Source organism: Corvus cornix, chromosome Z (assembly GCF_000738735.6).
Source record: "Corvus cornix cornix isolate S_Up_H32 chromosome Z, ASM73873v5, whole genome shotgun sequence".
Classification (NCBI taxonomy): Eukaryota; Metazoa; Chordata; class Aves; order Passeriformes; family Corvidae; genus Corvus; species Corvus cornix.
The window spans coordinates 37,758,467-37,767,912 of record NC_046357.1 but is presented as its reverse complement, the minus strand read 5'-3'; the positions used below and the strand labels follow the sequence as shown (position 1 = coordinate 37,767,912).

The 9,446-nt window shown below is 41.6% G+C and overlaps 1 long non-coding RNA gene across 1 annotated transcript; it reads left to right on the top strand.

Moving 5' to 3' along the window:
• Positions 1–2,262: 2,262 nt before the first annotated feature.
• On the top strand, positions 2,263–8,928 carry LOC109145200. The gene is made up of 3 exons (XR_002046477.3): positions 2,263–2,369; positions 7,539–7,611; positions 8,556–8,928. It is a non-coding gene; the product is annotated as an uncharacterized LOC109145200 (long non-coding RNA).
• The last annotated feature ends 518 nt before the right edge of the window (positions 8,929–9,446 follow it).

The following is a 9,446-nucleotide window of genomic DNA, read 5'->3' as shown; positions in this document are numbered from 1 at the left end:
ACTCCTCAGAAACACGACTGCAGTGAAACAGAGAGCAAGCCCTCATGTGTACTGGAAGGATTAAATTGTGCCTAGACTCCTCTAGCTGTTTGCACTGAAAGTGAAGGCAGAGGGAGAAGCACATCAGCCCCCTCCCACTGCTGCCTTCCCTGCCTGCATCTGATTGCTGTTGCCATTGCTGGCTGCTGCCCAGCTGAGTCCCCCACGGGAAGTGCGAGGCCCACACAGATAAGCACACTAGCACAGCTTGTATCTGCACAACTGCATTACTGTTTGCACAAAAGCACGTTGCTTCTGGCTTACACTTTTGTAGCATCAACGAAAATCAGCTCCAAACCACTTGGGAGTGCTGGTACAGGAGGATTTGTTTTGAACGAGCCCTACTGACAGCAGAATTAGGCTACACATGTGGATTCATGGAAGACTTACTTGAGAGGTGGAGACAGCAGGGAGATAGTAAGGCTAGACGGACATGTAATAGGTCAGCTGAGAAGAAAGCAAGCCAGGAATCTGGGTGAGATTTAGGGATTGCCAGTCTGAGAATTCAGCTTGGAATGTTGTCCTGGGAAACATCGTGCAGCAGAGAGCAAGGAAGGGTGGAGCATGATGCCACAGACCACTACCCAAGTGATGTTTGTGCTGGAGCACTTCATGTGTCCAGGGAAAGACAGTGAGAGTGGGATGTTTTATCAATTATCTGTTCATTACCGTACCAGACTCTGCAAAGAGGAAAGAAAGACATTTCGCAGTTATGGAAAGAGGCTGGAAGGGGAGAGAAAGAAAGGCAAAAGGAGGGGAGTGGAAACACTGGGATCAAAAAATTGAAAATAAACCACCAAGGAAATAGTAAAGGACTAGATGTAAAAAAAAACTAGTAGTGTAGAGGAGAGATAAAACTTAATACAGAAGTAATGGAATCCAAATCTGTATGAGACTCTCTTCTACAAGTTTACTCTCTCTGGCAGTTTTAAGGTAGAATGCCTTTTCTTTCAGTAGGAAGAAAAGTGGTCTCAAAGGTTGGGCCTCCATCAATGTCCCAAAGAGGATGATGGGCTCTAGGAACATTCAGCCTGAAAAGGACTTTTCTCACCTCTGTAAAGTCATCACATCATGCTCATAAATCAAGATTATTCTTGCATTGAGAAGGAATCTAGACTCAGACTTCTAAGTGCATGCAAAAAGAAGCAAACTATTTCTAGCTGCGCTAGCAGTGATATAATGTAAGTGGTTATGGCTAGGAAAAGCATATTTTATTATTTATGGCCTAAATACAGATACATTATACACTCTTCCACCTACTGGACTGTAACTGCTATTTTTGTTACCTGTCTGACCTTTTTTGTTACCTTCATTCCTGATCGCTGTCATAAAACTCAGATCTATGTCACCTAGAACTGTTCAGATGACAAATTTAATTCCACTTTTTATTCTGACACCTCCATCTTAGTAGATATTTCATTGACATTACTGGAGCAGTAAAGATTATTGCAAAGAAGTTGCACATCTCCTCATTAATAGGCATCAGACATCTCCCATTTCTTTCACGGGTTTGCTGAGTCAGGTACACCTGAATGATCTGCTAGTGTTTCTTTTTAAGCTTTATGCTATTTGCCATGGAAAATCCAGTTTAACAATTTTCTTTCGTAATTCCTCCTCTAATTTATATTCTTGTTTGTTGACTTCATCTGTGTCAAATTTCTAAATCCTGAAGACTTTTTCTTGTCTTCAAAGAACCTTACTGCTTTCATTACACTAGAAGGCTTTTGCCTCTCTGGTTTCCTTTAATACTTGGTTGTACATACATTTTCTGAGTCTCAGTATCAGCTTTCATATCTAAACTACTTTGGGGGTTTTACTCCCTTTAAGCTCACAGTTTTTTGTAATTACCCTTGAGTTTTAGTGAAGTCTCCCCTTTATAAAATATTACATCTTTCTAATTAATTTCCTAGGTGTCAAACCTAAATGTAACAGCTGCTGCTAGTTGGTGACCTGAGTCCTCTTCTTAGGTGAAATAGCTCCTCTATGTTACTTAAGACTAATGCGAAACTAGCTTCACGTTCTGCTTCAAAACTTGAAATGTACTTTGGGTGTTGAGAAGTCAGATGCTTTGCAGACATTTGGGACAACTATAACAGCAGACCATGGCACTCTGTAATGAAGCTGACCAGCTCCTTCTAGTTAAAAAGCTTGTCTCCCTAAGTGCTTGAAAACCATTTCCAATTTTGCTAATGAAGTAACTGATGGCAGTTGCAGATTGTTCTTCCTGTGTGGAGCCCATGCTGAAGTAAGAAGAGAAGAGGAATGATGGGACAAGAAGATGTGGGGAATACTGTGGTGTCTGAAGCAAACATGCACCCCCTCTTACAGCTGTGAGTTTCCCTTTGGCTTCACACTGCTCATCCTCTCCTCCAGCAGGTTTGCCAGCAAAGAAGGTTCAGCAGCAGATGCTGCAATCCCCCAGTCTTCTGGAGGTTGGACTGGCCAGTGGAATGAGCTGTTGTGGGAAGGGAGGCTCCCTGAGAAAGGCTTTCCCTCATCCTGTCCATGAGTTAGTTTTTTTGCTCTGTTTTCCTTAGTCTTCTTCCACTACCCTCAGGTATATCTCAACCCTGCCCCAGCCCCCACCCCACCAGATCACTGGCTTCCCTAAATCCTCATTCCCAGTCTCCATGCCTGCATAGCTCTAGCTCCAGACCCCTATCGCCTTTCTGAGTTCACTCACTGTTTCAGGCCTGTGATTGTGTCCTATCACAGCCCACACAGCCAAACACCACCGACTTCCCACTCTGGCTTGCAGTATTATTGCCAGGTGGCACCTGGTTGTCCCATTTGAACCACCCCTACACTTGACATGCCAGGTGTCAGCTGGCATTTTAACCACATGCAGCAATGATTTACAGCTGACCATTGTAATTGCAGATGAGCACACCCATTCTTCACCCACTGCTTTCTGCAAGCAGTGATAGATGGTTTTAAATCCTTCTTGTCACCACTTTCTAACTAGGAGGGAGGAGGCCCTGATATGTTTTCCACCATGACAGATTTACGTGTAGATCTGGGTGCATGTCAGGAAAATACTGTAGAGCCCCTCAAGCTTATGGCCCTATTAACTAATGGGAAATATACACCCCAGGTCCTCTGTCCAGCTTTTTGTGTCACTCCTGCCAAACATGAGCCATGAGCTGGGGTTCCTTCCCAGAAACCTGTCTAGGTACCTTGGGAAAACAATTCTGTTTTTCTTATATTTTGTGAACAGCCAGTTTAGTCTGGTGGGGCACAGAAAAATGGCAGGTGCATTCAACCTGGTGTTCAGATTTAGAAGGTATAAAGCTCATTTTGCGTTGTGGATCTCTCAGGGACTGGGCAAGGAGGAGCATTAACCAATCTCCACACAAAACTTGCTGGCCACACTAAACTTCCCCCCATGGGCTGTGTATTTCTTGTAAACTTAATTGCCTGGGATTAGAGTCTATTTCCTGGCACCTCTGTTGATGTTAGAAATTCTTTTGTGCCTGGAAAGCTTCTGCTCAGCAGTTCACAGTCCCCTGGGAGTCTGAGGCTGGCAGTGGCAGCAGTGGCCGCTCTTTTTACCAGTTGCTGAGGTGCCCTTTGGGGGGAAGAAATTCCAGCACCATGGATTTTCCAGCCATCGGGAACCTTCTGGGATTCCTTTAGGTGGCAGGACGCACACTCCCACTATTGGGGCACTGCTCACTGCAGCTCTTCAGTGGCAGGAGTTTATGAGCTTTTAAGGGTATAAGTGAGGGTTATTCTGATGTCTGGATTACATTTTAAGAGTTGCTTGTCCACCAGCTAATCTGACTGACAGGCCCTAACTTTTGAGCTTGTTTGCTCTGTACCACAGGCTTAGTGGTAAGGTTAGCCACTAAGTCGTTCCTTTCCCATCACCCTGGGTAATGCCATCCAGGGTTTGCTTACCTATGTAGCAAGAAGAGGTTTACATGCTTTTGAAGCAATAAAATGAGGCAGTAGGAGGCAGATACAATGAGCACCACATAAGGCCATTGAAATCTGTGTGCCTGCTCCACTGACATGCTAAAAGGATGTTGGTATGAGCTTGGGTGGATTTGATTTTAAGTCATAAGTCATTATCATCTTTTCAAAAGATCAAAACCATCTTTTCCCTGGTTGTGAATTCTGTATTTCTCTTTATCTCAGTTTATGTTACTGACAAACACCAGAACATGTCCTTCAAACAGCCTCAACATTAGTTTGGAGAGTGTTGAAATGCATAAGTAACTGTACTGAGTGTGTACCAGTGTGATCTGGTTCAGCCACTAAGGCCAGAGGGGAGGACAAGGCTGTGCTTTTACCCCCACTAACCCTTCACCTGGGCAGTAATTTACACAAATCCTTTGCCCTCACAGGGCCTTTTTCTGCCCTCTCTGTTCTACATCCACTAGAAGACTGTCTTTTCCAGGATAGCTCTCTTCCCTGGCTGCTCTGCATGGAGTCTCAACCTGAGCTGCCACAAAAACTCCCTGCCCTTTAAGACAATAACAAGCAGATGATGGAAAAGTGAGCATTGCTGAGGAGCTCCACTTTATCGGCTTTATTTTTCTGCAGGAAAGGTCCCCTTGGATATCAGCTTAAAGCTCTCTTTTCTCTCTGGAGTATGATGAAGAGGGCTGTGGCTCTGGCTCTGGATATTTGGTGTGGACCAAGTTATGCAATGTACTGCTGTCACATCTGGAGATTAACTTTTGGCCCATTTCTTGGGACCATAGTTAACATCCACATGGGAATTTTTTGTTTTTAAGAACAAAAAGTATTATTCTAATTTCAAGTTTTTCTGTGATCTCCTTCAATCCGAATCATGTCCAATATACCTCTAGCTGCATCATTTATAAGGAGGAAGGAATGGGTTTTTTTGTCGGTGACACAGGTTGCTTTGGTGAGCTATGTATTGATAACAAAATATCTTCCTGATGAGTTAAATATCACAGAAACTTAAGAACAATAAATACTACTTGTTCTGCTTAGCTAGGAAATGACTGTTCTCATTGCACTTCCAATTTAAATCCTATGATTATTCTTCAAAGTTATATGATAGAGATTTGTAGTTATTAAAATAATTTCAGATGATCAATGGTAGTATTATGCACCAGCAGTGATCATCAATATAAAGAGCTCAAAGAGCTTTGCCAGCATTATTTTGGCACCACTGTCCCAAGCAACATCTAGATGAGCTAATCCCAGTTTTTAATTTGTTCTGAAGTCTGCAATGATCCTGCTAATGATCCTGCTCAGTTTACCTGCACTCTTGATCCATGAGGCAATCACGTATTCATCTCAAAAAGCCTGAAATAAAAGGTGCTGGGTTTGAGTCAGAGAGGAAAGTAATGCTTGTGTTTGCACAATGCACATCAGTGTGTAACTGGTGAATTCACACCTAATGCAGTATCAGGTTGGATATATAACTCAGTATCAGTCAGACATTCATGCTGCAAGAATCAAGGCCCCAAACCACATGCAACTTGCTCTATCCTGTCACCTTTATTCTTTGTCCATCTCTGTCATTGCACAAAACGTCCCTCTGATAGGTCATTAGCTTGTAAATAACAAAAAGATGTTGCAAGTTGTATTATTTATTAATAACATTGTTAGTATTCTCAGGGATAAGTCCTTACATTTTGGAGAAAACCCAAGAGCTTGAATAGCAGTCTTAAAGCACAGATAACATGGTCTGTAACTTTGTCTTCATTAACAAGTACACCACGCAATACAAGTCAGCTGCACTGCAAGCTCTTTACCATCTCTTCTCTCACATTTCATTGGAGCATTTAGTTTACAGTAGATTAATGTCCTAACCTCTTAGTTTATTAGTGTGAAACACAATCAGCCCTATGTAATAAGACTAGGCAATAGGAGCTTAACCCAGTGCTAATTTTTAAGAAATTTTCCCCCAGTTAGAAAATGGGATAAGAGCTAGGAGACTGGAAACTGATTACATACATGTTTGTGCACAGTAGAAAACTCACCACTGTCTTTCAGAAAAGTGACCAGTTGCAAATAAGTATTTCTTATGCTTTACATTTTTGTGCTGCTCCACCCAGATCTAGGCTCTTTAGTTTAAGAGGATAAATGGATGTCAAGTGGTTGGACAACATTAGTGAACAAGACTCAGTAAGGTCCTGGGATTGGAGAGGTTTGATCTGATTACCCTGCATACAGGATTAAGAAATGATGGGCAGGTAACTTCAGTTTCAACTTTGAGACAGTGTTCCATGTTGCCAGTTGTTCTTATCTGTATCCTTTTGTAATGAACAAAAAAGAAAATCAAACAAAAAACCCCAAAAAATCAATCAAACAAAAACCCACCAACCCCCCCCCCAAAAAAAAAAAAAAAAAGAAAAAAAAGAAAAAAAGAAGAAAAAAAAAAAGGAGGACCTCAGGGAACTATTCCTGAAACCCCACAGCACGATTTCAGCAGGTTGAATGCCATGATGTCTGCTATGTGCTTTCCAGCCATCGATCCTCAGGGGGACCTATTCCTCTGTTTAAAGCTCCTTATAATCTTACTATCATGATAAAGAACACAATTTTCAAAGAGGTCGACTAGGGACAAGAAGCTAAATTCCTTCAATGTCATTGAAAATTCCCCATTTCATTGACTGAAAACCCCCAACTCTGATAGCAGAGCTTGCTTACCATGAGGCTTTATGGTTCTGGGAAGGGAGGACGTTAGCTATAAATAGTGGGAAACCACTGTGGCTACATAAGAATCTCCTTAAAAATATTGCGTGTTTCTTTGAATTTTTATATAAAAATCATGTCAGTAGCAAATCTATATTTTTTCCCATTGCCATGTTTTATCAAAAGCTGTCAGTGTAACAAGGAGATTTTCAACAACAGGAAAGTAATTTTGTCAGTTGAACATGCTATATAATTAAAGGATTAACATTTTCTCTGAAATGGAATTAAGAAACAGAAATGGGTCTAGAGTTAACTCCTTCATGTTTAGATGACTGGCCAAGGAAGTTAAAGGTGTAGAATTTCCTTGGGGAGTGTGCATTTTGGCTAGAGTTGTGCAAAATACTGCTGTGAAGACATTCTGGTCTGAAATATTTGGAAAATTTTCTGGCAGAATTTTGGTGGAAGGAGACTATTAGATGAAGAATGACGTGAAAAACTGGAAGGAAGACAAAGAAACTTGTATTTTCCAACCCAGCAAGTTTTCAGTCTTACTGCAGACGATGATCTCAAATCCATACACATACTTGCTGGCATACACTTTTACCTAAGTTTGAAAATATGCAAATACAAACTTTGAGAAAATACGCCTTTTCAGTTTTTACATATTCAACATGACAAGTTTCCAGGACTTCGTAATAATTCTGTGTAACTTGTTACTGGGGTAACGCACGTGTCTGAGCATTACCCACTTGCATGTGGATTTCTAGGCCTGCCTGGAATACCCAGACACCCAACAGTTCTGGCAAGGCTGCTTGTCTATTTTCTTACTGCCTTAGTGATGGGCTATAAATACTAAGACTAATTTTATCTTTCTTTTACAGGAAGTTAAATCTCTTGAAAAGATCACTATTGTTTCAGATAAAAGAATGGCATGGAAATGGATGTATTTTTAAGGTGAGGATTTTCTCATGTAGATTTCAAGAGCATATTTTATACCCAGAAAACTAGCATCTTCTCAGTTTTGTGGGCCCCATACTAAATTGAAGGATTAACTGATAGGCAGCTATTAGGAGAAGACTGCATGCTTGTTCCTGCCCAGATTACTGTGCACAGTTTATGTTTCCTCTGGCTTTTGACTGTTAGGGCAGAGCAGTTTCCCTGTCACTGGACAAAGGACAGTGATGGGTAATACCATCTGTACAGAGATCTCATGCTATCGCTTTTCCTATCTCCTCTGCCATTACTGATGTCACCATCATTTCTTTGCCACAGCAGTTCATGACTTGAATAATATCTTGGTTCCATCTTCTGCTTCGCTTGTAGTCTTACTTTTATCTTTACTTGTAACCCCTGGAATTGTACCTCAGCCCCTGCAGCTTCCTTGACACTGGAAGAGGTACCTTTCTCTTTATTCTTTTCTCAGGCAAAAGCAGTTGTCAGGGCCTTCCCTTGCTCCTGCTGTGCTCCCTGCTCCGTATGTCCCCACACATGCAGAGATCCCTAGGCACAGGCTTCTACAGATGCTGTCTCTCCTCCTTTCCTGCCACTCTCATCACATAACATGTGTCTTTGAGTGTCTTTGCTAACATCCCCTAAATCACCATGGATCCTCTCCTCATGTTACCATGGGTCTGACATGGGTTTTTGTACATCTCTTGTCCAAGCTGGCTCTTAATGGACTTGTTTGGGGATTGGGAGAAGTATACTCATAACAGCTCAGGGCTGTCTTGTAATCCATCCCTCCTCTACTTACCCCAGCCCTTCTTCACTTACCCTTTATGCTCCCTTCACAGCAACCCTGGGTGTCTTTGCATGGTACTTTTTTATGCCACACTGACACCCTTTTCACTCAAAATGTGCACTCGAGCCCTAAAAAGTTGTCCTTACTGCTTGTCTAGTGGTGCCTTTTACTGATGCATATTTTGCACTAAGTTTGCGGTGGATTTGTGAAACTGGAACACGTCTGAATATGAGAAGAAATTCTTTACTCTGAGGGTGAGTGAGCACTGGAACAGATTTCCCAGAGAAGCTGTGGAGGCTTCTTCACTGCAGATATTCAAAAGCCATCTGAACACAACTGTAAGTAGCAGTCTTTAGGATGACCCTGATTGAACAGAGACATTGTACTATGTGACCACCTGTGGTCCCTCCCAATGTTACCCATTCTGTGATTGTGACTGATATGCAGCAGTAGAAACAGGAAAAAGACTCTCTGTCAATGCCAAAGATTGTCATGAAGCTGGGCAGGTGAAAAAATATATATGCTTTGTTTGTGGAATGAGATTCTACACTCAATCCTTCTTTTAAAAATTTTGGTGTTATTAAATAAAGCTAAAACTGAAGTAAAATTTAAAGCCTTAATTTTGGAATTATCAAAATGCTCTAACTACACCTGCTGTTCTTCCACTAAAAATTGCTCAGAGCATAAAATTCCAATCAGCTCTGTCCAGTAGAAGAGCTTGCACACTGATTTGTGTGTCCACTTGTCACAGAGGTGTCTCTCTGCTTTCTTCTGTACTCATCATTAAGCATGAAACACTTGCAGCACTGTTTCAAATGGTCTTGACTGTCATGCAAAACTTCGCCTTTTACCAGCTGTGCAAAACTTCGCCTTTTACCAGCTCCTATCACAGTGTCTTACTTTAAAAATGATAATTTGAAAACCAGTGATTTTAGGAATATTTTGTTTATAGTGTTTTATCTTAACACAATGCACTTTGTATTCTCCATCAATCCTTTGTATATGTCTTGTTCCAAACAAGCACTTAGCAGTAGTGAAGGAGTGTTTG